The sequence below is a fragment of the Alligator mississippiensis genome, chromosome 5 (genome assembly GCF_030867095.1).
Source record: "Alligator mississippiensis isolate rAllMis1 chromosome 5, rAllMis1, whole genome shotgun sequence".
Lineage (NCBI taxonomy): Eukaryota > Metazoa > Chordata > Crocodylia > Alligatoridae > Alligator > Alligator mississippiensis.
In genome coordinates, this window is record NC_081828.1 from 201,064,314 (window position 1) to 201,090,506 (window position 26,193).

Below are 26,193 nucleotides of genomic sequence, written 5' to 3' on the forward strand. Positions count from 1 at the left end.
TACTGCATAATATTAAGATCTCAATTACATTGTATACATTCAGATAAACTCTGCTGAAGTCAACTAAATTTGTCTGACGTCTATGAGACAGTAGGTAAAATTCTACTTTTATGTTCACTACAGAAAAGTGAAAAGAACTATTAAGTTTACTAAAATAAAAATGGCATCGAAATGTAATAAAGAGATAAGAAAATTAAACCCTTTTACTAACAAAGTAAGACTAGAAAATACAAGGGTACCTGCATCAATACTATCCTCACAGTGACACAAGTGTGTTTCAAAAAACAGTTATATTTGCTATGTGACAACAGTGTAGTATCACATCAGTAAGGGTCCAGAGTTAGAAAAAATGTGCCCACACCAGGCACAAAATCAAGGAAATGAATAGGTGAAAGCATCATAAATCATATACTAACCATATAATCATGCAAGTCCAGCAATGTATCATAGTTGTAGACAGAGCTGGCCTTAGGGAAATGGCACCCTCCTCCCCTCCCCGTCCCCTGGCATTCCCCTCATCCAAGTGCTCCCCCCCCAGTCAGAAGCACTGCTGCAGGCAGAAGTAGGCAGGGAGGTGGAGTGATGGGGAGAAGGGGCAAGGGGAGCGCAGTTGCCCAAGCAGGTGGCCCCATTCCCAGCTTGTCCCTGTCCTTGGTCACTGTCCTGGAGCCACCTGGCAGCTATCAGTTCAGCCCACCACTGAGTGCCCACATGGAGCTATTGCTCAGGCCAAGAGTGATTGTGACACCTCCAGCACAGCTGTGCAGCCAGCCCCAGCCAGGCAGGGTAAGGAGGGGTGAAGGGAGCATGGCTGCCTAGGCAGGTGGGCCCATCCTCAGCTTGGTTCCCAGTGCTGTGCCCATCTCCCCAGTCCCATTGCAGAGGGTTGGAAAATATGCTCTCATAGCCACTACATTGGCTGGTCCAGCTCATCCTGAGCCATGGCTGGAGGTGGGGGGCATGGATCAGCCGGGATGGGGCGGCACCAGGGTAGAGCATTTGTGCGCGCGTGTGTGACCTGATCATAAAAAGAAACAAGGCTAGTCTGGCAGAGGTAAGACTAACTGGTCTATAGTTACCCAGATCCTCCTTCCTCAGCTTTGTGAAAGTAGGGACCACAATGGCCCTTTTCCAGTCTTCTGGGACCTTACCTGAGCACCAAGAGAGCTCAAACAGCTGTGCCAGTGGCACTGCCATGACACAGGCCAATTCTTTCAGCACCCTTGGATGAAGATCATCTGGGTCTGCTGACTCAAACACATCCAGCCCCTCCAAGTGTCTCCTCACTAAGTCAGTGCTAACAGTGGGTGGGCTGGTTTCCCTTTTATGCCCGTCTATGATCCAATTGGGAGATTTGTCCTGATCCGAGTTCAAGAATACAGAGGCAAAATACTCATTGAAGAGCTCAGCTTTGTCCCCACTATCTGTCACTAATTGCTAGGCCTGTGCGAGTAGGCAGGTATTCGATCCAGCCGGTTTGGATGTCAGTGATTCGATCCGGAGCTCCAGATCGGTTTGCCATTTCAATCCAGTCGAAGCGGCTTCAAAGCTTCAGAGCTGCCTCAGAGATCTGGCCATAGGGTATAATGGGGGACCAATGAAATATCTATAACTTTGTTGTTTTGTCTATGATTTAGGTGAAACTTGCAGAGATAGTAGGCTCTGCTGAGAGCATGAAGCCTGCCAAGTTTCAAGAAGATAGGTGCAGAGGATTCGGGGGAACTGCACCCCAAATTCTTGAAAGTAAAACTCACGTCACATCTATGTGTTACACCACAGCGGGGTGAAAACTCCAGGGATGGTGGCCCCTGCTGAGGACACAAGGCATGCCAAGTTTCAAGAAGATACATGCAGCAGTTTGGTAGGGAACTGCACCTCAAGCTGCTGGCAGACAAAACTTGTGACACAGATGACCCTGTATGTATTAAGGCGCGGCAGGTTGAAAACTGCAGGGGTGGTGGCCCCTGCTCAGGCCACAAAGCATGCCAGCTGTGTGTGCGTCTTGCTGGGGGAGTCTGTCTTCTGGGGCCCTGCACCTCAAGCTGACAGGCAAAACTCATGATGTAGGTGCTTGGGCAACTGCATCTGTCTTGGGGCACAGGGGGTGAAATGCAGTTCATAGGCCCAGCTCTGAAAAGTGGTTTGTACATTCAAACAAGTACCTAACCTCATCACCAGAACTGCAGCCAACTTCCTACAGCTCAAAACACAAAACCTGCCAACTATCTCCAGTACCCCCACAAACTGCACACCAGAATCTATCAAAGACAACAAACCCCAACTACCTGTGGGGGCACATTCCTCACCAAAAAACACTCTGCCTCCAGTCTCTCAGGCCCGATCCTGAGGCAGAACAAATTAAAATGCAAACCACTTTTCAGAGCTGGGCCTATGAACTGCACTTCATCAGCCTCCTAGGTAGTAGGTACAGAAACTCATGGACTCAATATAGACAGTGGAGTTCTGGCCGGACATCTGACTCCCTAGGCACCTCTGCACTTTTACCTGGGCTGCTACATCCCCCTTCCCCAGCCTGTCCCTCACCCCCTGATGCCTCCATTCCCATGTTCACTGACTGGCTGTCTTGCCTGCATTACGGGCCAGGCCAGCCTCTGGCTTCTTTACTATTCCTTCCATCCAGAACCAGCTGCAGGTACTTCTTCAGCCTGACAAAGGGGTTTTCAACCCTAAACCTGGTATCCCAGGCATCTAAGCTGAGCCTACTGGGAGCCTCACAACTGCACTGTAACCAGCAAGCATCAGGCCTGTCAAGGACGTGACAGGTCTGGGAGTTCCCCATCCAGGACTTCGGGTGTGCGTGCATTAGCTGGACGTTATGGCACCTCCTACCTGCCTTTCACCAGGGGATCATTGGTCCTGGCATTTACGGGACTGCCACAATGCCAGCAGTCCCACCAGATCTCTCTACCCTGGCAGGGTGCAGTTTTAGTGGTCATGCCCAGGACCTGGGGCCTCCTTCTTCCCCATAGTCCCAATCCCATGCCTCCAAGATTGTCCTGGCAGGGGAAAAAGCTCAGTAGGGACATGCTCTTCCCCTGCTGGCTGGTGACACAGTTAGTGCCCCCTCCAGCTGAGAGCAGGGCATTACTCGGCTTTTAAAAAACTCAAAAAAGGAAATTGGAGCAGACGGAGTGAGGAGGGTGGCACTCAGTCCATCTGCAGGTGGAGCTTGGGGAACCCCAGCAGCGGGAGATGCACCTTTAGGAACATCAGCTGCTCCACCAAAGCAGGATCCAAGCAGGTGCGGTGGGGTGTCACCAGTGCTCACTTGGAACACTGGTTGGTGGACAGGACAGGTGTTGCTGGGCAACTGTGGCCAGATCCTGCCACATCTGGCTGCGGTTTGCCCAGTAGACCAAGTTGTTGCAGTCCAGTGGCTCCACATCCTCAGCGAGATAGGTAGCCACCGAAGCTTTGGCGCTATCTGCCTGAGGCTGGGGTCTGGTGCGTTTGGACCCCAGCATTGAAGCCATGTCCATGGCCCACGTTGGCAGTGGCTGGCATGGAGGAGACTGGCTGGTGCCGGTGCCAGGAATGCTGGCACGGGAAAGTGGATCCCCCTCTTCCACATCCCCTCACCTCTGCACTTTGGCCTCCCTGACTTTGTTGACCAGCACCTGTATCCAGTGATCAAGGGTTTTGAGGCTACCAGTGCACATGCTCCCCTTCACTCTCAGGTTGCACATGCCTGCCATCATGTGGACTGTACTGGACTGCAAGGGATCCAGCCGTCTCCTGATGCCTTTCTTCAGCTGCCTCATCAGTGCCTGCATGTCTGGTGACAGCGGCCTCCCCCAGCCAGGAACATCGATCCCCTGGAACTTCTCCCTTTGGTTCTTCAGTTCCCTTACTAGGGGGATCACCTGGCTGAGGAGAGCATCGCCAGTGCTGGGGGTCTCCGTCACCTTGAGGAAGGGCTTGAGCACCACCAGGATCTGGGAGATGGTACCCCACTCAGCTCTGTTCAGGGGGCCACTGATCCCGATCTCCCCATACAAGGCCATCTCATGGATGGGCTTCTGTTGCTCCACCAGCCTTTCGAGCATCAGGTATGTGGAGTTCCACCGAGTCTCCATATCCTGCATGGTTCTGTGCTGCAGGATGCTCAGCTCTGCCTGTTTCTGCTGCAGCATCTTGCCCTCCTTGATGCTGCGGTGGAAGTAGCCTGCCACCTTCCTGCATTTTGAAATCAGCTGGCTTGTAGCAGTACTGGTGGCGGCGCTGTTACCGGCAGCCCTGTCCCCCTCCAAGGCATCCCTCACTATTAGGTGCAGCCTGTGCACCCCACAGTGGATGCCAACAAAGTTGGCATCACAGACAGTCTTCACCATATTGGCCCCATTGTCAGTGACCATGAACCCACGGGTGAGCATGGCCTGCCCAATGAGCCACCCCTGCACCATGTGGTCCACAGCCCCCATGATCTCCCTTGCTGTGTGGGACTCATGCAGCACCTCGGCTTCTAGTAGAGCCCACCGACAGCCTGACTGATCACACCAGTGCCCTGCAAGGGTGAGATAGGCGTGATCGTCACCCCGGCTGCTCCAGATGTCAAAGGTGAAGTACAAGGCTACCTGCAGCCCTGCCTTGCACAGCTCCTCCCTCAAGTACTCCCTTCATGCCTTATATAGGGAGGGCACCACTGCCCTGCTAAAGGTGGTGCGTGTGGGCACTTTGTAAAATGGGGCCAGAAGTGCTACAAACCACCTGAACCCTGATCGCTCAACTAGGGAGAAGGGCTGGCTATCCAGAGCAAGCATCTCCCCAATGCTCTGGGTGATCTCACTCACCTTGGGAACATGCCCCCTTTCTGTCCACCTCTCCCCAATGGTCCAGGGTGGCCTGCCTCTGCTTTGGGAGGGGGAAAGCAACTTTGGAGTGAGCAGGGGACTTTCCTTTTGGCACACTTGCACTGGAGCCAGGCTGAGCAGGGAGAAGGGCAGGGGGTGCTGCCTTCTCAGATGCAGCAGCATCGCCATGGTGGAAAAGTGTCTCACATCCTCGTCAAGGCTCATGTGCCTTCGGCAGTGCTGGCAGATGGCAAACCTAGGATCATCTGCCAGCTCAAAATGCTCCCACACTACACTACTCCCCCGCTTCTGGATTGAGGGTGAGGATCCTGCATTATCCCACTCCTCAGCAGGCTGAGGCTCAACAGCAGGAGGAGCTGCCTCAGCTGAGCCACTTGTCTCCACAATCTCAGCCTCCTCTGAGATGCTGCTTTCCGGAGGAGACCTGGGTCTAGGGGAAATTTGAAGGGTGTGGAGCAGAAATTGATTCCCCCGCAGTCCCCAGAATTGCTTGAGCCTGGCTTTCCACCCCACTGGCCACTCACCGGATGGGTGGGGAGGGCATGACCAGAGCTGGCCCAGGCAGCACCTCAAGTGAAGCAGGGGCAGGGCGGGGGAGTCAAGTCCCTTGTCTCCCCTCGCAGGCACAGGCACAAGCAGTAAGGGGGACGGAAAGCCAGGCAGATCCTGGCTGGAGCCCTCAGACCCATGCCTGATATGGGAGACAGGGGAGTTTAATCCCCCTCCCTGCTCCCCTTTCACCTGAGGCACTGCCCTGGCCAGTGTCTGGCCATGCCCCCCCCACCTTGGGGACAAACCTGGTAGGGGCTGCTTCCCCCCCTCCCTCTCCAGGCACACCCCAGTTGGGGTCCCTGCAGGCCAGGGTGGGGGTTTAAACCCCTCTTCAATCATACTCAGTGGCCTGCCGGGCCCTGCCCCCCCCCTCCCCGCGTTAGCTTTTAGACTAACCTGCAAAGATGGAATCAATTCAGCTTCCGGGGTTTTGAATATCTCTACTTAGCCTTAAAAATTAACCAAACAAGTTTGAAGTTTAAAGGAGACATGTAGGGAAGAAGGGTGGTATTTGAATGAGTTGACTGGGATAAGTGGGCACCAAAAGAATCAGTTAACCAAAGATGGGAGATGCTCCATATGTTTTCTCCTGAAAAACCAGGAAAATAAATTATTGTGGATAGCGACTTGGACTGCTGCTAGAACATAGCATCTACTTCCCTATGCTCAGAAGAGATCCTATTGCTTTCAATGGGAGTTACTTCCACGCTGCAGATAAGCAAATAAGGCTTTAGCATGTTATCAGTAAAGGGTGTGGAAAATAATTTGGCTATATCCATATAAGAGAAAAATATTTTCAACACCATTGATGTGGAGGGAGTAGAGAGAACCCCTTGTCAACGACAGGTAATTTCTTAGAGTATGTGGGACTTGACTTGTGTGGAGCCAGGTGAGAGCAAAAGCAGAGAAGAGATCTGTCTCCTAGGAACACTCGGTCCTGTTTATCAACACACAGACAAGCAGCTGTTAAGATCTAGAGTTGCAATTCATTGTCAGAAGAGGATACAGAAAGACACATCTTTTTAAAAGTGTGCATTTCCCGAAAATGGGTTAGCACTTCAACATCAGGCAGCAGAGCTCACCCTCACCCAAACAGACTTCACTCTACACTCCAAGCATACCTTGCTGACAGCAGCACATCTGATCCTGCCATGAAGCATGGTGCCTGGGCCAGATGGAAAGTAAGGCAGCAAAGTGCTGACATATCCCAAGGCAGTACTGAACAGCATTAGGCTTTTGAATCAGGATCTGTCTTCAGGGGAGCTGGGTTCAGGTACTTGATTTCTATCACATAAATTGTGTTGAAAAAAGCCCTACCTATAGAAATTAATACAAGGTTAAGAAAAGATGGTGATAATTAATGTCTTGAAGGCAATTTGTATAAGCCCTCAAAATCAGCTTCTTGCTGATGAGCAACATGGCAGAGCGTTCTTTCAGAACTTGTCAGTAATAAAGTGACTGAAATAGAATAAATCAGTAATAAGGAGGTACTCTGTCAGCCCTTGTGCAGCTGAATCAAGGGAGTCATGCCAGGATGCTTGATTATATATTAGGCTACTGAGCAACCTTAGCAAAAAAATGTTTAGGTATTCATTCCAGATGTCCTTCAGCAGATGACCAGCTCTGCAGAGCACAGGAATATTCTTTCTTTCAGACAAATTCTGTCCATTTTTCAGTGGTTAGGGAGTTGGCCAGCAGAGATTACTGACAACCTTAACATATCGTTTAGTTATATCTCTTAAGTTATAAACCAGAGACTCCAGCCCTACAACTGTGCATATAACAAGCCTACATAACCATGTGTTTGTCTTCCCCTTCCATCCTTCCCCTTTCCCTCCACTTATTTTACTCATTTAGACTCCCAGTGGGGATGGTGCAGGCAGCTGCCTTGGAGATCTTCAAAAGGAGACTGGACACACACCTTGCTGGGGTTATTTGACCCCAGCAGTCTTTCCTGCCCAAAGCAGGGAGGCTGGACCTGATGATCTCATGAGGCCCCTTCCAGCCCTAAACTTCTGTGAATCAAGCCTGCTCTTGAACCATTAGCTCTACAAGCCAAACACTATTTCTTAAGGCTTATTAATACAGCAGCGATGACAAGAGAGCTTTGTCCTGATTGGGGCTTTTGTCATACAAAGAATGAGTGATGTTCATAAAGTGCCTTAACAATATTTGTTAATGTACAGAGTAATGTGTACATTTAACACCATCTTTCCTGGATAGCTCAATTCACACTGGTGACCACATCTCCTTTAGTGGCTGACCCTGCCCTAAAATGATATTAACCCCAATTCTAACTAAGGCCAGTTGATTTATTTTTTGGTTTTGCTGCCAAACTGAATGATCAAAAGCCAAAGCTGGTTCAACGGAATTAAACAAACAGATCTTGTTTTGTTTTTCTTTTCTCACTGAAGTGAACAAAAAAACATACTGTTTTCAATCAAAATAAATGCACGGTTCAGCTTCAAACAAAATGTTTTGAAACCATTTCAGGAATCTTTAACACCTGAAAATAATAAGAAAGAAGGCTTAGAGTTAATTTTTCACAAAATGAGAAGGTGACAGTCTATTTTGACCCAACAGACCCATGACTGAGGCATAGGTTCTGGTTCACTTCCCTTCTCCTCCCAAGGGAACTGGAATACACATTTCTCACCGGCAACCTACCAGAAAAGTGACCTAACCACTAACTATGCTACAGGGCATTCTGGGATGAGTCACTTTCAGTCTCTCCTGTGGATGCTGATCACTTTAGTTTAAAATTCAGTGCATAGCTTAGGCATGAATGACACAGACTGTAGCCTGTTAGGCATGCACAAAAGAGTACATGGTACAATACCCAAGACAAGCCTGAGTCCAACTGTGAGGAAGAACTGAATTGTCTAGTTCTTGAGTCATATTCTATTTAGTTTTGAGACTGAGAGCTTTAGAATGATATTAGAGCCTGGTGCATGATAGGATAGCTTGTTTTCCAGAGCCTGCTATGCAGGGACACAGAGAAGATACAAGGATGATTAGGACAATGTTACCCCCCTTCCCACCACCACCCACCCACACCCCCCCAATTGCTCTAGATTAGATAATAGGTAAAAGGAAACTAAATCTTCCTCTATTTTGTGAACCTCTATTTTAGCCTCAGGGGGCTCCAGTCCATCCACCCCCACTCCAGCACAGGCTCAGCAAACACCAGTCTGAGCTTCCTCTTCTCCCTTCTCCCCACCTTCTCATCCTGAGACAGTATCAGAGCTGGGAGGGTGGGGCAGGGTTAGGGAAACAGGCTGCCCAATGCAACCAACATCTGTTGTGTCACAGGGATTGATCTAACTTGTGGCGCTTTCTGTGCACTTCTGTCTGTGCCTTAAGTTTACCTTTCATTTACCATAAAGAAAAAGTGGACATGAGTTACCACAAAGCAGCTGGCTCTGGATGGCTCCCCACTTCCAAATAACTCATTGTCTTTGTTTGTCCATACCCTGAGTTTTCAAAGCAGTTTTCTGTCTAAAATTACAAGATTAATTTAGATCAATTAAACAAAATAACCCTGACAGGAAAGCTCCAAAGAATTTAATAGAAGTGAAACTACTGAGAGTATATAAAAAATAAATATAGTTGTAAAGAAACTGTTATAAAAATATATAGAATTTAACTGATAAGAATTGTTCTGTAGAACTTTTAGGCCATATCATAGATTATCATAGAGAATAAGATCTCTACTATATAATTCAGTAGGGTGCTTAAAAATATTTAGAAATGTTATTCGTTATTCAATTTTCTAGGGCTTTTCCACGAGGAAGGACAATTCAGTGTGGAATTACTTATAGGATTTAGTAGTCTAAAAGTAATGTTGTACCTTTGATGGTCCAGGAAATATATGAGGCAAGGATTTTTATGGGTTACTGGACTAACTACGTGGTCAGGATAGACTTAGACAAGGATAATGCAGGACTTTTCCTCAGGTCTCTGCTCCTGAGGAAATAAAGCAGTACACCAAGGAAGGTCTAAAAGCTGTTCTATGTCTATCTCAACCATGCAGTTGGTCCAAAAATTTATATTACCCACAAAAATCCTTTCCTCTTGCAGGATATTAAATTCTTCCATGTCAGGCAGCCTCTGTGAATTCAGTGGTATAGTGCAAATGTAAGTGACACTGCATTGAACCTATTAGGTATAAGCAAGAGAATATGAGTACAATGTCCAAGATACAGCCTGAACCTGATTGCAAAGTTCTCCTGAATTGTATTTAGTACTTGAAATGCATTCTATTTAGTTTAAGAAGGGAAGTGCCTGATGTCTTAGAAGTATTGGATTTGTAGGCACTATGTAGAAGGCTTGACCTCAGTCTTATTAAGAAAAAAAAAGCAGGCTGCAATTTGTTCACCTCTGCAACCTGTAAGCGCCTCCAACCAGGTTTATGAAGCTGCTGACAAAAAGTCTCTATAAGGAGCTCAATAAATGAAATAAAAGCCATTTACCAAATAAATAAGAGTTACCATAAAAGAAAAATCCATTAAAATTTAACTGCCATTTTGATATTCCCACATTTTATAATTCCACAGCAAGACACTTACTGCTTTTGACCTGTCAGCTTTGGCTGAAATAAAGGAATACTTGGATGCCATATAGAACTAAGCTTGTGTTGTTGTGTACTAATCAAAGAAATTCCAACCATTTTTGCTGTGATGCACTTCTGCAATTACTGACTATTTAGCAAAGCATACTACTTTACTTGTTAAAAGCCTCATCAGTGTCATGATCCTAGGGCTAAAATGGTCCTGCTAATGGGTTTTTATCTACATTGCTACTCTAACAAATCATGCTATAGTCATGTTGGAATTGCTTTAGTTAAGATTGACTACAACTTTCCATTTAAAACTGTTTACAAACATTTATAATTTTGCCAGTCTTTAACTCTTTGGTTTGAAAGTTTACTGCTAAGCATCTGTCGGATTTTTTTTGACCTTTTCCAGCCAAAAAACCTCAGCCATTTTCAAAAACACAGCAGGGAGGAAAATACACATGTTGGCCTGCATTCATTCATGTATTTTATACAGACCCTTCATTGAGAAGCCCTTTGGAGGAATTATTTAAAATTTGCTAGGGGGAAGTTGTTGTGTTGAGAGGTCCCCTCTCACACTTCTTATTATGATGAGGCAAAGGAATGATTAAAGTTGTGATAGGGGGAAGAGGTTGCTGGGGCCAGAGATGAGAGAGAAGGGGGGCAGGGGAGGGAAAAGTGGTTTGGGGGTAGAGAGATGCACAAAAACATCAGCCCAGGTAGGGGAATTTGCACAGATGCAAAGAAAGCAGAGCAGTACCCAAGTTGGATAAGATTTATAGGGCAGGCTGGGGCCATAAGGGTAGAATGGTGTATGTGATGGAGGGCCGACTCAGGAGCCAGTCAAAATGTTGGTCTGTCCACCTGTGTAGGGCAGTCCACCCTGATTCTCCTGCCATACCTTGATGTATTAAATAAACTAATGGAAAAAAATGCAGGAGATTGCCCATTTTAATGCCCTGATGCCAAGGGCATTATACACAGCCCTGGTCTTCCCTTTACTGTGCCCCATGCCTCACAAGTGGCATCCAATTACACTGTTACTCCCTTGGCCCCTTAGCTAGGCCACATTTGGTCTCTGGCCCAAACTTGGCCTCAGGTATCCTTAGATGTGCCTGGGCCTCATGCCCCCTCACTGGGGCCTCAACTCCAGCTACACCAGTTGGCCCATGTGCAGTCCTTCAGACCCCCTTAGGCCCTACTCTACAAAGCTGCCAGCTTTCACTTGACCCCCTCATTGTGGCTTCTGGGCCTTACACCCCTTGGGCCTTGGGAGTCTGTCAACATACCTGGACCCCCAGCTTGGCATATGGAACACTCAGGCCTCAGGTGTCTGTCAACATGCCTGGGCCCTGTGCTTTTCTGTCAAGGTGTGCTCCCCTAGGCTTTCCCCTCCAAAGAGGCATCTGCAAGGCAGCAGGGGCTGAGGCTTGCCAGCACCCCATACTTGCCTTTCACTGGGGTGGCATTTCCCGGAGACTGCTCTGCGACAGGTAGCCCCACCACACCATCCTCCACAGCAGGGTGTAATTTTAAGTCACTCCCCAGGACCAGGAACCTCCTCCATCCCCATAGTTCCTACCTTGAACCTCCACTTGCACAGTATTCCAGCCAAGATATGATACTCCAGCAGCAAATACTAGCTGTGCTCCTCAGGGCCTGCTCTTATGCTGAGGCAGTGCAGCCCTGCTCCAATCAGGTGGCTTGCTGGCTGTCATGTGACTGCCTGATTGGCTCTGCAGCCACCTGCAGGCTGCCTCACAGCCTGTTCAGGCCCTTAAAGTGGCAAGCACCCACAGGTGTGCCGCCACAATGTATAATCATTGAAAGATAATCCCCTTCACAGGGTTCCTTCCAGAACCTGGTATTGGACCTAGGAGTCCTGAATCTCTGTATTCTTCTGATGACAGCAAATTACATGAAAGCCACTAGGAAAGGACATAACAGGCATTTTTACATGTGTAAGAGCTGCAGCACTGAGCACTGCTGCGATGCTTGCAGTTGTATAAGCAGTGAAATGTATGTCAGCAACAGCAGTGTGATTGAGGCCCCAATCGACATTATTAGATTTTTAATGGTTTCACAAAATTAGTAAGTGACCCTTACTGGAATATCTAGGAATTAGGTAACACTAATATACCAGCAGTGTGAACAGGTGATTTGAAAAAAGAGTGTGTATAGTGCAGAGATGGGCAAAGTCCGGCCCACAGCAGACTCCATTTCCCAGCAGCCCCCGCCCATGTCACTGCAGATGGTTTTCATGGAGACCCCAGCAGCAGCAGGGCTGTGACAGGGTAGCACCAGGGTTTCCATTGAGACTGGCCCCAGCAGTGCTGGCAGGGTGTGTGGCTGGTTACGGAGCTGCTCCAGGGCTGGGATCTTGTGGCAACAGCATAGTCCAAAGCCAGGGCAGAACTGCAATTCCCTGAAATCTGGCCACTTTTACTGAGGTCCCACAGAAAGCCCATGTCTGAATTAGACCCCAGACCCTGATTTCCTGAGTTCCATTGAAGTACTTTAGGCAAATCACTATCCATCTTCTCAGGTCTTCTGAAGTAATTTTTTAAAAAAGTTATGGGCGGAATAACCATATTAACCCAAATGATTTATTTATGGATAGATTGGACTATTGCTATCATCTTGTCTTAATGCAGCATGACAGAGAGGGTTGAATGTCACTAAGTGAATTGTCAGACATGGACTGACTGATTTAGTGAAAAAGGCTTTACACTAGGTCCTGTGGAGATAGTTACAAAAAACACATCAGCTAATGTGCAGTCATGAGAACTGCATGGGATGAAGGGCTGGAGGATTAAAAATAATGCAAGAGGAAAATAGCAATATAGTCTGTGAAGTACTTTTGATACCTATATACCAGTGCAAGGATGATGGGGAACAAGCAGGAAGAACTGGAAATCATAGTATATTAATAAAATTATTATTGAATTCTTATTACTAGAAGGGATAATGCCCATGGTTGGAATATCAGCACTGAGGGGAGCAGCTTGTTCTGGAAGGATTAGTAGGAGAAAAACAGAGGAAGCATTGCAGTATGCAGAAAATATATACATATGCTCCAAGATCCAAGAGGAAGTGAGTGGCACTTGTGGTGTCTATTTTAGTAAAGATCAAGGAAGGAAAAGACCAGTAGGGAAGTTATGGTAGGGGTCTACTATAGACCACTAAATCAAGATGAGGCATTTTTCAAGCAAGTAACAAGAATACAAAACACGAGTTACCAATATTGGAGTAGTTTAGCTGCCTTGATATAGTTTGGAAGAGAAATATGGCAAATCATAAAATATTTAGCAACTTCTTAGTGTGTGCAGAGGACAGCTTTCAGTTTCAGAAAGTTGAGGGCCAAAACAAAAGATTATCTACTTCAGATCTGGTTGTAAGTGTGAAGGTGGTTGGAAACTGGGGACAAAGTGATCATGATGTGATAACATTTATAAATCTGAGGAAATTATAAAGCAACCAAGGGTATTTATCTTCAAAGAGGCAGATTTCAAATGAGATAAACAGTAGGTAAGTTTCCATGTAAAGAAAAAAGGAATCAAAGAGGGCTGGTAGTTCAGGAAAAGCCATAATTTTGGATATTAAGCTATTTCAATGCAGCAGAAAGACAGAAAGAACCACTAGTGATCAATGTGGCTGACCAAAGAGTTTTTAGCTAACTGAAATTCAAAAGAGCTATATCCTGAAAGTAGAAAAAAGGCCCTGTCACCAAGGAAGTACATAAAGGAATAGAATAAACATAGAAGGATGAAATCAGGAGATCAAAAGTAAAAATCGAATTACAACTGTCAGATCTTGGAGACAGGTATGGAAGGAAAAGAAAGAGGGAAAACTGCAACTGCTGCCCAGTGGAGAAGGTTCCCTATTAATGGATGATGCAACAAAGGCAGAGCTGCTACAGTCTTCATTAAACAAATAAACCACCAAACAAACTGCAAGCAGGTAGCTAGCAGCATTAACATCAGGAAAGGAGCAGAAAGGTTGGAGATTTGGTAAGTAAAGAATGCATTAGAGTCCTCTTAATTTGGATGAATTTATGCCTGCAGCCCCAGTGGATTTTATCCTCAGGTGTTGAAGGAATTAGATGATAATTAAAATCTAGGAGTCACTGCAAACTGACAAGTGACAGACAAGATCCCAGAATACTGAAATAAAGGAAAAAGGAGGACCTAGGAAATTAAAGACTGGTCAGCCTTAAAGACTGGTCAATACCTGGGAAGTTACTAGAGCAAATTATAAAACATCCAACATGTAAATATTTGGAAAATGAAGGTGTAATAACCAGCAGCTACTATTGTTTGTTAGGAACAAGTCATGCCAGTCCAACTTGATTCCCTTCTTTAACAAAGTAACCTATTTGGTAAGTATGAGCAGCATAGTGAACACATATTACCTGGATTGTAGTAAGGCTTTTGGCACAATCCCATATGCTATAGGCATACGTAAATTGGAGAAAAGTATCTTAGCTAGAATTAACATTAAATGGATATGCAGTTGGTTAAATAATAACAGCACAAAGTATAATTATTAATAGAGAGATGTCAGACTGGCAAACTGCCTCAAGTGGGGTCTCGCTGGGGTCCATTCTGGATTTGGGGAAGGTTAACCTTTTTATTAATGACTTGGATGCAGGAATAGAGAGTATATTGATCAAACATACATAATTGGGGGATAACTGACCGGGCAGTAGCGCTGGCTGAGAAAGACCCAGGGGGTAGGATGGATCAGAATCTTAGGATGAGTCAGTAGTATGGTGCTTTCACAAAGAAACCAAATGCAATTTTGTATTGTGTATTCAAGACATGGGTAGTGATGCTACCACTCTGCTCAGTGCTGTTTAAGCCTCAGCTGGAGTATTGTACCTCAGTTGAAAACCACATTTTTAGAAGGATGTGGAGAAACTAGAGGGGATCCAGAGGTAAGAGATGAGGATGATAAAGGGGTTGGAGGGCAAGGCAGAAGGCAGGGTAGATTTCCACCATTTAGAACAGGGATGTCACAGATACAACCTATAAGTGGATCCAGCCCATGAAGCTGTGTCATCTGACCCATGTTGCTGCCCATGGGTCTCGGAGTGCACCCACATACTACATGCGGTGCATGTTGGATCAGTGTGCACTGCACATGGCATGTGGGGCCAGGCCAGGCATGTGCTACACATAGCACTTGGGCCAGGTCTGGGATGTGTGGTGCATGTGTTACAGAGGGCTGTTCTATGTGCCCAATCGGGCTAGTGAATTTAGCTCTATGCCATTCATCTGACCTGTGGGGCCTGATGAGTTTGACACCCCTGTTAGGCTAAGTACAGACATTCAAAAAACCCGAGCCTGAATCAATTCAATCTTTGTAGGTTAGACTAAGCTGTGTAGATTGAAGCAAGTAAATAGACATTCACTTTTGATTCCAGAAATGTAGGCACATGTCTGCAGTGGCTCAGGTTAGAAGCTGGGGGCACTAGAGCAGCTCTCCTTTCCCTTTGGCAGTGGTCAGAAGGCTGGAGGGAAGCTAAACTGAGGGGAGGGGGCATGGCCAGGTCCTGACTGGGGAGGGGTTTAAGCTTTTACCCAGGCCTGCAAGATCCCCAGCCTGGGTGTGCCTGGAGAGGGGCAGGGGGAAGCAGGTTTTTCCCTGGTCACCACTCAAGCGGTGGGGAGTGTGGCCAGACCCTGGCCCCCTTGCTAGCATTTTTCCCTGAGGTGCAGGGAAAGAGGGGATGGTTTAATCCCCCCCACCCCTCTTTCCCCTCTCTCACCAGCATTGGACCCCAGCTAGGCTTCCCCTGCCAGGCTTCCCACCCCACCTTGACACTTGGGTGGCAGGAATGGGGGTCATGGCCAGATGCCGGTAGCCTGTGGGGAAGGAGGGGAGCCCAGGGACAGCCCACTGAGCTGAGGAAGGGGGGCTGGCCCTTGTCCTGGGCTTGGACCCCAACCAGGGTTTGTCTGGGGGAAGGGCAATCCCTCCCAGGCTTCCTCCCCACCCTGTGCCCTGCACCATGCCCCCACCACCTCCACTCCAGTGGCAAGTGGGGAATAGCCTGGCAGGGGCTGCCACACCCCGGCCAAGCAGACCCCAGCTGGGCTCCCATGCCGGTGGCAGAGGGGGTTTAAACCCCACTCCTTCCCTTCCGCCTGAGCTTGCAGTCCTACACCTCTGTCCCCTCTGCTCTTGCTGAGATGTCCCAGCTGGGTTTCCCACCCCAACCTCCTTGTTGGCCAGCCCTCACTGCTCTGGATAGGGAGCAGAGGGGTGGGGCCAGCCCTGCTCTCTGGAGCAGACAGCACAGCGCATCCCAGGGCTGGAAAGCATGCTGGGATGCCCAGGAAGGGGTCTGGGACAGAAGTTTCATAAACTGGTTTGACCTAAATCAGTTAAGTCTGATACTACATTCAACCAGGTTTATCTTAAATCAGTTCCAGCCATTTTGAAATTGTTTTATGTGCACTGAACTAATGTTCTGTCACAGGTTTAAACCAGTTTCTGATCGCTTAAACTGGTTTATGTATAACTCCTGTTACTAGCACTTGAGACTATGAGACTAACTAAATCAGGTAGATAGATAGATAGATAGATAGATAGATAGATAGATAGATAGATAGACACACACAGCACACATACATACGTACATACATATATATATATGCGGCATAAGCCTTTGTGAGCACTAGCTCACTTCATCAGATGCTGTGAAAGGCAATGCACAGAGCAGTAAACAGAATAAAGAGAGTGATAAGGGAAGGAGGGAGGGGAGAAGAGGCAAGGGTGGGGGGACGTGTTGGGAGAAGGAAACAAACCAGCAATGAACCCATAGGAACAAAGAGATCAGAAAAGCTAACCCAGATAATAGGATGAGAATCTGTAAACCATACTTAATACAATTGAGTCTGTGGATGATTTATTATTCCACCATTCTCCATTCAAGTTGTTTTTTTAAGTTTGCTGCTTAAGACCAGCTACTCTAAGATCAGCAATGGAATAGGGAGGTTAAAATATTTTTTCACAGGTGTCTGTGACTTTCTGGAGCAGATGTGAGGCAAGGTTGAAGGAACTAAGTGTGTGCGCTTTGGAGAAAGGAAATTAAGAGGAGATATGATAGCATTTTTCAAATGTTTGAGTGCTGCCATAAAGATGATGGGAAACATTATTGTCTTTTGCCAGTGAGGGTGGAAAATGAGGTAGTGAGTTTAAATTGCAACAAAGCAGATTTAGAACAAGAGTCTGGACAAGCATCATAGCTGTAGAAACAGTAGGATCCTGGAATAAGCTGTCTAGGCAGTTGTAAAATCTCCTCTTTAGAGATTTTCAAGAAGAGGCTGGATCAACATCTGTCTTGGATGGTTTAGGGACAGTGAATTCTGCATTTGTGGAGGGGGTTACACTAGATTACCCTTGAAGTTTCTTCCAGCTGTATGATCCTATTCTATTCCTGCATGAAATCTATAGCTTTTGGTTCAGCTAAATCATTTATTTTAGAAAGACATAAAATATTGATTGAAATACTGAAAATCAATTCCATCTCTAAGTCATTACAATTGCAAATTTCTAGAGCTGGTCAGAAAATGTTTTTCTTTCTATGGAAAGTTTTGATTTTTTGACAAAAAATGTAACCCCCAAACACTTTAATTTGGAAGTGCTGCCAAATTGTCTCATGACAATTGTAGTTCAGGTTACATAGCTGATTCTTCTCTATAGGCCAAGCTCTGTGATTTAACTCATCTCTCATGATCACTATGGCTGCCTATGCATGTCCTGGTTCACGTTTCAATTAGAATACGTGGGAGCAGACTTGATTAATCAACTCTGCTCCATGTTCCAATTCGGCAGACAAGGTTCTTTTGGTTAATCTGATATCTTTTATTAGACCAACTCAAATAGTTAAAACAATTCTTCTTTGCAAGCTTCTGGATATAAATACCCTTCCTCAGGCTGAGGAAGAACCTGAAGTTGATGTGTGCTCTTCCTGGATAAAATTAATAGTAAAGCAACCAGAGGCTGGTATGCATGCAAGAAAGCTAGTCAGTGGAGAAGTGAAGTAAAGTTTGTAGGATTGTCTGTAAAAGGTATTCTGTAAATTCCCTTTGAGAATTAGAACTGAGAGATTGGAGACAGAGTGGTTCTCTTGTGAGAAATGTGCTCCCACAGAGAAGAGACCAAACAACAATGGCACTTTATCATGCATCAGCAGATGCATGACAAATAGATCCAAGGAGTTGATACTTCCCCTCTATCCGGCGCTGGTCAGACCGCAGTTGGAGTACTGCGTGCAATTCTGGGCGCCACACTTCAAGAGGGATGTGGATAACCTGGAGAGAGTCCAGAGAAGGGCCACTCGTATGGTTAAGGGCCTGTAGACCAAGCCCTACGAGGAGAGACTAGAGAACCTGGACCTTTTCAGCCTCCGCAAGAGAAGGTTGAGAGGTGACCTTGTGGCTGCCTATAAGTTCATCACGGGGGCACAGAAGGGAATTGGTGAGGATTTATTCACCAAGGCACCCCCAGGGGTTACAAGAAATAATGGCCACAAGCTAGCAGAGAGCAGATTTAGATTGAACATTAGGAAGAACTTCTTCACAGTTCGAGTGGCCAAGGTCTGGAACGGGCTCCCAAGGGAGGTGGTGCTCTCCCCTACCCTGGGGGTTTTCAAGAGGAGGTTAGATAGGCATCTAGCTGAGGTCATCTAGACCCAGCACTCTTTCCTGCCTATGCAGGGGGTCGGACTCGATGATCTATTGAGGTCCCTTCCGACCCTAACATCTATGAATCTATGAATCTATGAACAACTGCGTACAAGAATGAACGCACACTGGTAATGTATCAGAGACAAGAATACCCAACTACCTGTGGGGGCACATTTCTCGTAAGAAAATCACTCTCTCTGCAAACTCTCAGTTCTAATCCTCAAAAGGAATTTACAAAACACCTTTCGCAGACAACCCTATGAATTTAGTATAATCAACCTACTAGATACAAAAAATCATGGACTAAATATAAACATTGGATTTATGACACATTATAATCTGTGTGACATCCGACTCCCCAGGTACCTCTCCACTATTTACCAGCTACATTTCCCCTCCCCCCCATCCAACCTGTTTCTCACCCACTGACTACTCAATTTACATCTTCGCTGACTGGCTTTCTTGCATGCATACCAGCCTCTGGCTTCTTTACTATTCATTCCATCCAGAAAGAGCACACACCAACTGCAGATGCTTCCTAAGCCCGATGAAGGGTATTTATACGTAAAAGCTTGCAAAGAATAACTTTTCCAACTATTTGAGTTGGTCTGATAAAAGATATCAGATTTACCCAAAGAACCTTGTCTGCCTATGTCCTTAGACCAACACGGCTACAACCTATACCCCTGTTCTAATTAGAACACTCCAGCATGGCCTCACCATCGCATGTCTAAGCCCCCATGCATTTTAAAATGGCCATGGGGCACTTTATCTAAACCTTGTCAAATGAGGTTTATATAAAGGATCCTATGGCCATTTTTAAATGTGTGGGGGCTTAATTCACATGACGGTGAGGCATTTTAATTAGAGCAGCTCTCTCAGATCCACTCTAATTAAGATGCACTTCCCCCCAAGCACCTGTATAAGTAGCCTATGGGCTTCACTCTTTAAGAGGAGGTCATGGGGAATAGAGAAGGGAAGAGCAAACAATAGCAAGCTCTGGAGCTGCTTGAAAGCATGGACTCCAGGCAGACCCCACACTGATCAGATAGAGGGCTCAAAAAGCTTTGGCAGGAGCTGCGCTGTTGTGCCAGTGAGCTCTGAGAGGTCACTGGCATCCAGAATCACAGTGAGAGGTGGTAGACAAGTGCAATAAGCTATGTGGCACATGTGAATAAGGTGTCTTCACCAGGTTAGGGGTATTCTCCTTCTCTCCTGTTGAAGTCATTCTGCTGTGCATGTCATAATTCAAGAATTAAGTGATTTTGAATCCCTGGGTTAGAGAAAGGAATCAAGCCCTGCTCTCCCATGTTCTGAACGAGTGTTCTAACTGTAAGGCTATTGGTTAAAACAACATCTCCTCCTTCAGATTGTTCTTTAGGAAAAATGATCCCCCATCCACCCTCAGCTTTTGATGGAAATATCTTAGGTATTTAACTCCAAAATAGAGTTCAAGGCTTTGAATTTCAAGTGGATATAGCCACCTCTTTGCAGCTTAGAGTCAGGCATCTAAACTGTGGAGACAGGCAAGATTTAAGAAACATTAGTGTTTCCTATTACCTAGTTTAGGTGGCTCCCTGCTCAGTGGGTTGGCTGGTGAGAATCCCATGCTTCCCATGCACTTGAACAGCAAGTGTTGGCATTTAATTCAGGTCTGTGGATTCCATTTTAGGGGGCCAATCCCCTTGTGGGTCTAGCCCTTTGTCCCTCTGTGTCTTAGTTGCTCACAGGTGAAGGGAAGAGAGAGAGAGAGAATGGCCTTTTCCTGCTGTACAGAAGAGAGGGATTCAGAGATTGTGATAATGGTGAGTAAAAAGAGTGGTGTGTAGGAAAGCATGGAGAAGTTGACAGGTGATTTTAAGTGAGGACACTGGGACAATGTGAAGGGGCAACATTGTGTGGGTGAATAAATAAGGGTAGAGTTTTATAGAAGTCTCCAGGGGTGAGAACAAGCTTGTGTTTCATATAGAGGCAAAGTGGAGGTATACGAAGAGGGGAGTGACTTGATCAAATGGTGCCCTCAAGGGTGGGTCAGGAGGGTAACTTCAATGTAACATTCTGTATGAAACAGGGGAAGTTAACTATAGAGCCTGTAGTCAGGATGCTGCGGTGATCAAGGTTAGGAATAAATGAAAACTAAATTCTTGTCCGTATTTCACTGAGTAACTGTTGTCTCCCACTTTAACAGACAGGCTTACACAAAAAGTTTGTGGTTTCATAGTGTTGAGTACATTTAGTGAAGTGCTGGACACATTCAGTTCCATTGTCCGTCAAGAAGCCCTTAAGCATTATTACAAAAGATGCTGTGTATAGGAACACAAAACAAAAATCTTTACCCTATGCTTTGATAGAATGATTTGTGTTTCAGAGACTAAATATGTAAGTGCATCTTTCTCTTTCTTTACCATTTAAATCAATGCACCAACACAAGAAATCCACCAGGAATAATGTTTTGCTGTACTTGAATAGCCAGAATTCTCCCTGCAGTCAACTAGTGCAAACCAGGTGGTTGGATGAGAATGAGGCCATTATCCAACTCCTAATATTTATATCTTCAAATACTTGGAAAAAATCAATGTAGAATATTTAGGGTATTTCATCTCAACTAGAATGGGAATTGGAAATGGAGACCGATGTTGAAAGATAGGGAATATATGTATTATTATATACAAAGGGAAATTCTGCATTTTGGAATCGGGGGGATAAATCCCCTATCCTCTGTTTGAACTGCTTTATGGCTATTTGTCTGGGCTGCTTATAACTCAACACGAAGGATTTGGAAATTGGGTCTATCTTTCACAGAACATTATTACAGAGGGAATGGAACATTTTGGAACAAAAATAATAAACAAAGTTGTGCATCCATTTTAGCAGCACTGACCTTGCAGGAAATGAATTGATATTTCTTTTTTGGAGTAATTACAGGAAAAACATATCAAGATAGAATTTGTTACTGGAATATGTTGTATAAGTACAAGCGTTTGAAGTTTGACCAAGCCTGTAAAGTCCTGATGAGTACCCCACCAGCTATTACAAGTGCTTAATAAGTGGTGCTCAGCACTGTGAAGGACTGGATCCTAAAACCATAAAATAGCATACTACAGTGGCAACAATGGATCTAGGATTTTGAAAAAAGGGTGCATTCAGGTTGGCCCCCAGGGCCAACAGGATGTGGCAGGCTTTACTCTCACAGGATTGGGCTCTCAGTTGACACAGCAGGTGGGAGCAGAAGGGACAGAGCAGCCTCTGTCACCTCTGCTGGGGAAGAGGGGCTGGGCAGCTCACCTCCAGCAGGATGGGTTCACACAGACAGCAGGATTGAAAGTGGAATCTATGGATGTGACCACATTACCGTCCCCCTTGGATCCTTCCCTGCCTAAGGGTTTTAGGAGTTCAGTCATGAGTCCTGTCATGCGCCTTCATCTTCCAAAGATGTCAGTGGGAGCTGAAATGGGTCAGTGTTTCTCAGGATGCAGTGTTCATCTATCATCTTGTGTATTTCAAATTATGTTCTCCTTTCTTCTCTCACAATTTGGGGTTAAGGACAAGATCCCATTTCATTCCTTTCTAAACCCTTCTTTTCATCCACTCTTAAATTTCTAAAACATTAACTTTGAGTTGATTTTTTTCAAGCTGAGTTTCAGCCAAAGGGGATTTATAAATGCCAAGCCATGCCATGCCATGCCAATGAAAATGTTCAGGTAAAGTTTAATGAAAATCCAAACCCAGGCAGCTTCTCTGGAGCCTGATGAAAATCTTTTAAAACCCCATTAAAAATAACCATATTACATAGACATGGCTAAAATAGCTGAAGGTTAAAATGGCTCAAATATAGGATATGTCTGTAGTGGTTGGTATCTGCATGCTCTGGAACATTGTTTGTAAGCTCAGACAGGCCATCCAACCTTCCCTCATCCACATCGTTTTGTTTAATATATGCCAATCCCTGATTATCTGTGCCCGCACTGAATTCTCTGGTACCTGTTTCTAGTGCTAGGACTTGTGGGTCTCTATCCCAAGTTCCCTCGCACCAGAGGGAGTAGCATGTTTCTAGGGATCGATCTGTTGTGCACTATGGAACAACTTGCCTTTCTGTGACAGGCCCAAGAACAGAAGTTATTTAGTTCACCATTGCTTTGTTGGCCCACTGTGCTGCTCAAGTTTTGTGCACTTGAAGTGATGGTCAGAAGTCAGGATTGATTAAAAAATCTCCTCCTCATTGGTCCAAACTGTTTCTGATGTGGAACATTCATTCAGAAAGATGCTGGAAGGCCCTTTGGAGAAATATGGAAGGGTTCTAGCATTCAGAGAAGCAGGGAAGACCAGACAGATTTGATGATGAATAATGAATCCTGATTGTTCTGCTATCCCCAAGTACACCAGCACTTCAGAAGTAGGAAAGCTAACACAATGGAATAGGATCATTCATTTTGAAGACATGAGATGACAATAGCTTCAGATTTTCCACAGACTAAAGGAAGCAGACTTTCATGGACCTGTACAAAGAACTTCCCCAACCTTCCAGCGCCACAATACATGATGGAGGGAGTCCACCTGGTACAGAACTGGGTGCCTCTTGCTATCTGGATATGGTCTAGACAGCTACAGGTCTGTGGCTGACATGGCTGGTGTTGGCAAGTCAACTGTCAGGCTAATGGTGGTGGAGATTTGCAACACTGTTAAGAAAAATTCCTTATCCACAAATTGTTAGGATAAGGATTGTGCTTGAAATAATAGGGGCCTTTCAAAAATGAGGCTCCCACTGGGGTCATTTGTGTGAGAACATTTGATTGTTTCCTGAGCAACTGCAGAACGGCGTGGAGGAAATGCTGGCAGACAGAAGCTGCTGCCTCCAAAATTGCTGGGATATCAGCACGTCAACATTGTAATGCCTAGTCATGACCCGTTGCACCCTGCACAGCATCTTTGATGTTAGAGTAGTGGTTCTCAACCTTTTTAGACTTGAGGCACCCCTCCATAACTTCTCTGAATTGAGTGGCACCCAACTTCAGAAACTCATTTATTTATTATAATGCTTACTTGAATATGGGCTGGGAAGGGGAAGGAACAGCTAACAGGGAAGAGCCTGTGCTGTAGTGAGTCATGGGAGGGGAAATAGCTGGAAGGGAACAACTTGCACTTACCTCCTCACTGGAGCCTGCACTTCTCTCACTTATCTCTTCTCTCCTGGCAGTCCCACTTCAAAGGCTGTCATGGCATCCCAGAATGCTGCAGCATCCTGATAGAGCATCACTGTGTTAGAGGCAAGAATGGTATATTTAAGGATCCGGGGTCAAGGACAGCAAGGAATATCATGAGTGTTTATAAAGATGCCAGGTAACTGATTTGCTACATATTGTTTTCCTACCACGGGGCATGTTGCACTGCTTTGTCATGGCTGCCTGCAGGGTGCCTGTTGTGTTTATTTCTTTTAAGTCCTGGAATGCGAGGACTGCCAATCTCTGCTAGGTGTATCGTGCCTTGTTAATTTTATGGATTGAGTCAGGAAAGAGTTGATTTATTGGGTAAATAAGCTACCAATTTAAGTGTAACTCTCTGTGCTTGCTGGTTTGAGGACATGGGGTGCCATTTAATTGGCTTTTATAGTTTGCTAATTGTGTTCTTAACACTGTAGTAAAAGCTATTGGCATAGCTTCAGCTTCCTGTTTCTTTACAAGTAAGAAGATGGCTAGAGCTTAAACACAAAACCTTACTAACCTTAGATAGATAGATAGATAGATAGATAGATAGATAGATAGATAGATAGATAGATAGATAGATAGATAAAAAAATGTAAATACAGTTCAGTCTGACCTGCTTACTGCTAAAAAGATATAAATATGCTTTTTTAGTTATCAATAAGGTAAATCTGGAAAACTGAATTGCAAAAACTGTAGACAGCGCTATCTGATGCCTGTAACTCCTGTCTTGATTTCATTTTTCCTCCCATTTCTTCTTGTTTTTTGAGTCTAGGTTTCTACAGCGGGTCAAGCTTGCTTGCCTAACAGTTGCTTGCACTGTCCATGTTCCAGGAAATCACTGACAATTCTACTTTCTGCATGATGTACCAGCAAATTAACACATTACAGATTATGGAGGAGCAGGGACTAAGTGCCTGTAAGCATTTGCAGATGGATTTCTGCTGCAAGAGGCATATGCACTTGTGTCTCTGCTGGAAGCTGCAGAGGGATCACCACAGGTTCCTAGCCCAGCCTAAGCATTTCCCAGAGTGTACTCAGAAACCTTCACATCATGCACCTGTACAGAGACTTGTAGGTGCACACATACCATTTTCAACAGACAGGCCAGGAGTTCAAATTCCCATTCTCTTTCCTCACCTTCCCATTCCGTAAGCTTGTGTGAGTTTCTCGCTCTCATTTCTCTTGCCCCTTGAATTTATCACCTGTCTTTTATCTCTCTGCAATAATGTCATACTGCTTTTGCTGTCTGTGTACTCAGGCTCTTGGGAATGATGGACTGACCTTCAGGTTTTGAAGTGCCTTGAAAGGAAATAGAAGTTAGAAATATCAGAAATGAATCCTCCCACATCACTTCAACATGATAATGCCACAGCTTCTCAATTTTATCTTCTTTGGTACTGGTATTTTATTCACCCTTGTGTGCAACCTTCATTGTTCTGTGGTAGCAGGTGAAAAATTAGCATGATGGCAACTAAGCACATCCTGGTATGGGTCCCCTCCTTCTCCTTCTTCTTACCTTTCTCCTCCTCACTTCTAATCTAACAAGAAATCCCCCTCTCTATCCCAGACCTTCCCCAACTCTAAGTGCCCACTTAAACACAGATGACTTATGAGCTACAACTCACATCATGTGCAAGTCTGTTAAAATTTCTGTTTTAAATCCAAGGAGAAAGCATCTCTAAGGATTAATTTTCTCAGCTTTAAATTCAAATGAGCGATAAGTCAAGGGCAAAACTGAACTGAGATTTAAATGCTAGAGATTTGGTCAATCAGTGGCTGACACATTTATTTTGTGAATATTATTCATTAAATAAATGAGGTGTCCTGCACTATATTGGTGCCTTCTACAAAATATATAAAGTAGAAGGAAACTGCACCAGTTTTTGTATGGCAATACAAAACCCAGCCAGCTATGTGCTCCATTGAAAAAGGGCGTTGTGAATTATGGACTTGTAGATTTGAGCAATATTTTTTTATTGGCTATGGGGGAAAACACTTGGCCAATGGGAATGCTGCTGTTGACCTCAATGGGAATAAGATTAGACTCTAAATCCAGCAGTTCTGAGTAAGAACTCTGTTTTCCTTGAGCTACATTCTGATACTTCAAATATAGAACATCCTCAACTTCCACTGACGTCAGAGACACTTGAGGGCACTCGACACCTCAAAAGAGGCTCCAAAGACTTCATAGAATTGAAGCCAAAGACATCTGGGTTGGATTCTGAGGACAAAAGGCTTGCTTAGCACTTACTGAAGTGCAGTTGAAGGAACACAGAATGGTCCTGTGGATTTAATTTGTCAGCTCCCTGTTTCTTTCAGATGTGTTTATTTTTTTATCCTATTTATTACATGAGAAA

At 45.4% G+C, this 26,193-nt stretch overlaps 1 protein-coding gene across 1 annotated transcript in view; it reads left to right on the forward strand.

The window, feature by feature from the left end:
* The window catches only part of VIPR2 (vasoactive intestinal peptide receptor 2), a 297,276-nt gene that overhangs the window by 140,614 nt on the left and 130,469 nt on the right, over positions 1–26,193 (forward strand). The window contains exon 2 of the mRNA XM_059729178.1: positions 23,830–23,972. The gene's annotated coding sequence lies outside the window, so the exon portion shown is untranslated. The remainder of the gene's footprint in view (positions 1–23,829; positions 23,973–26,193) is intronic.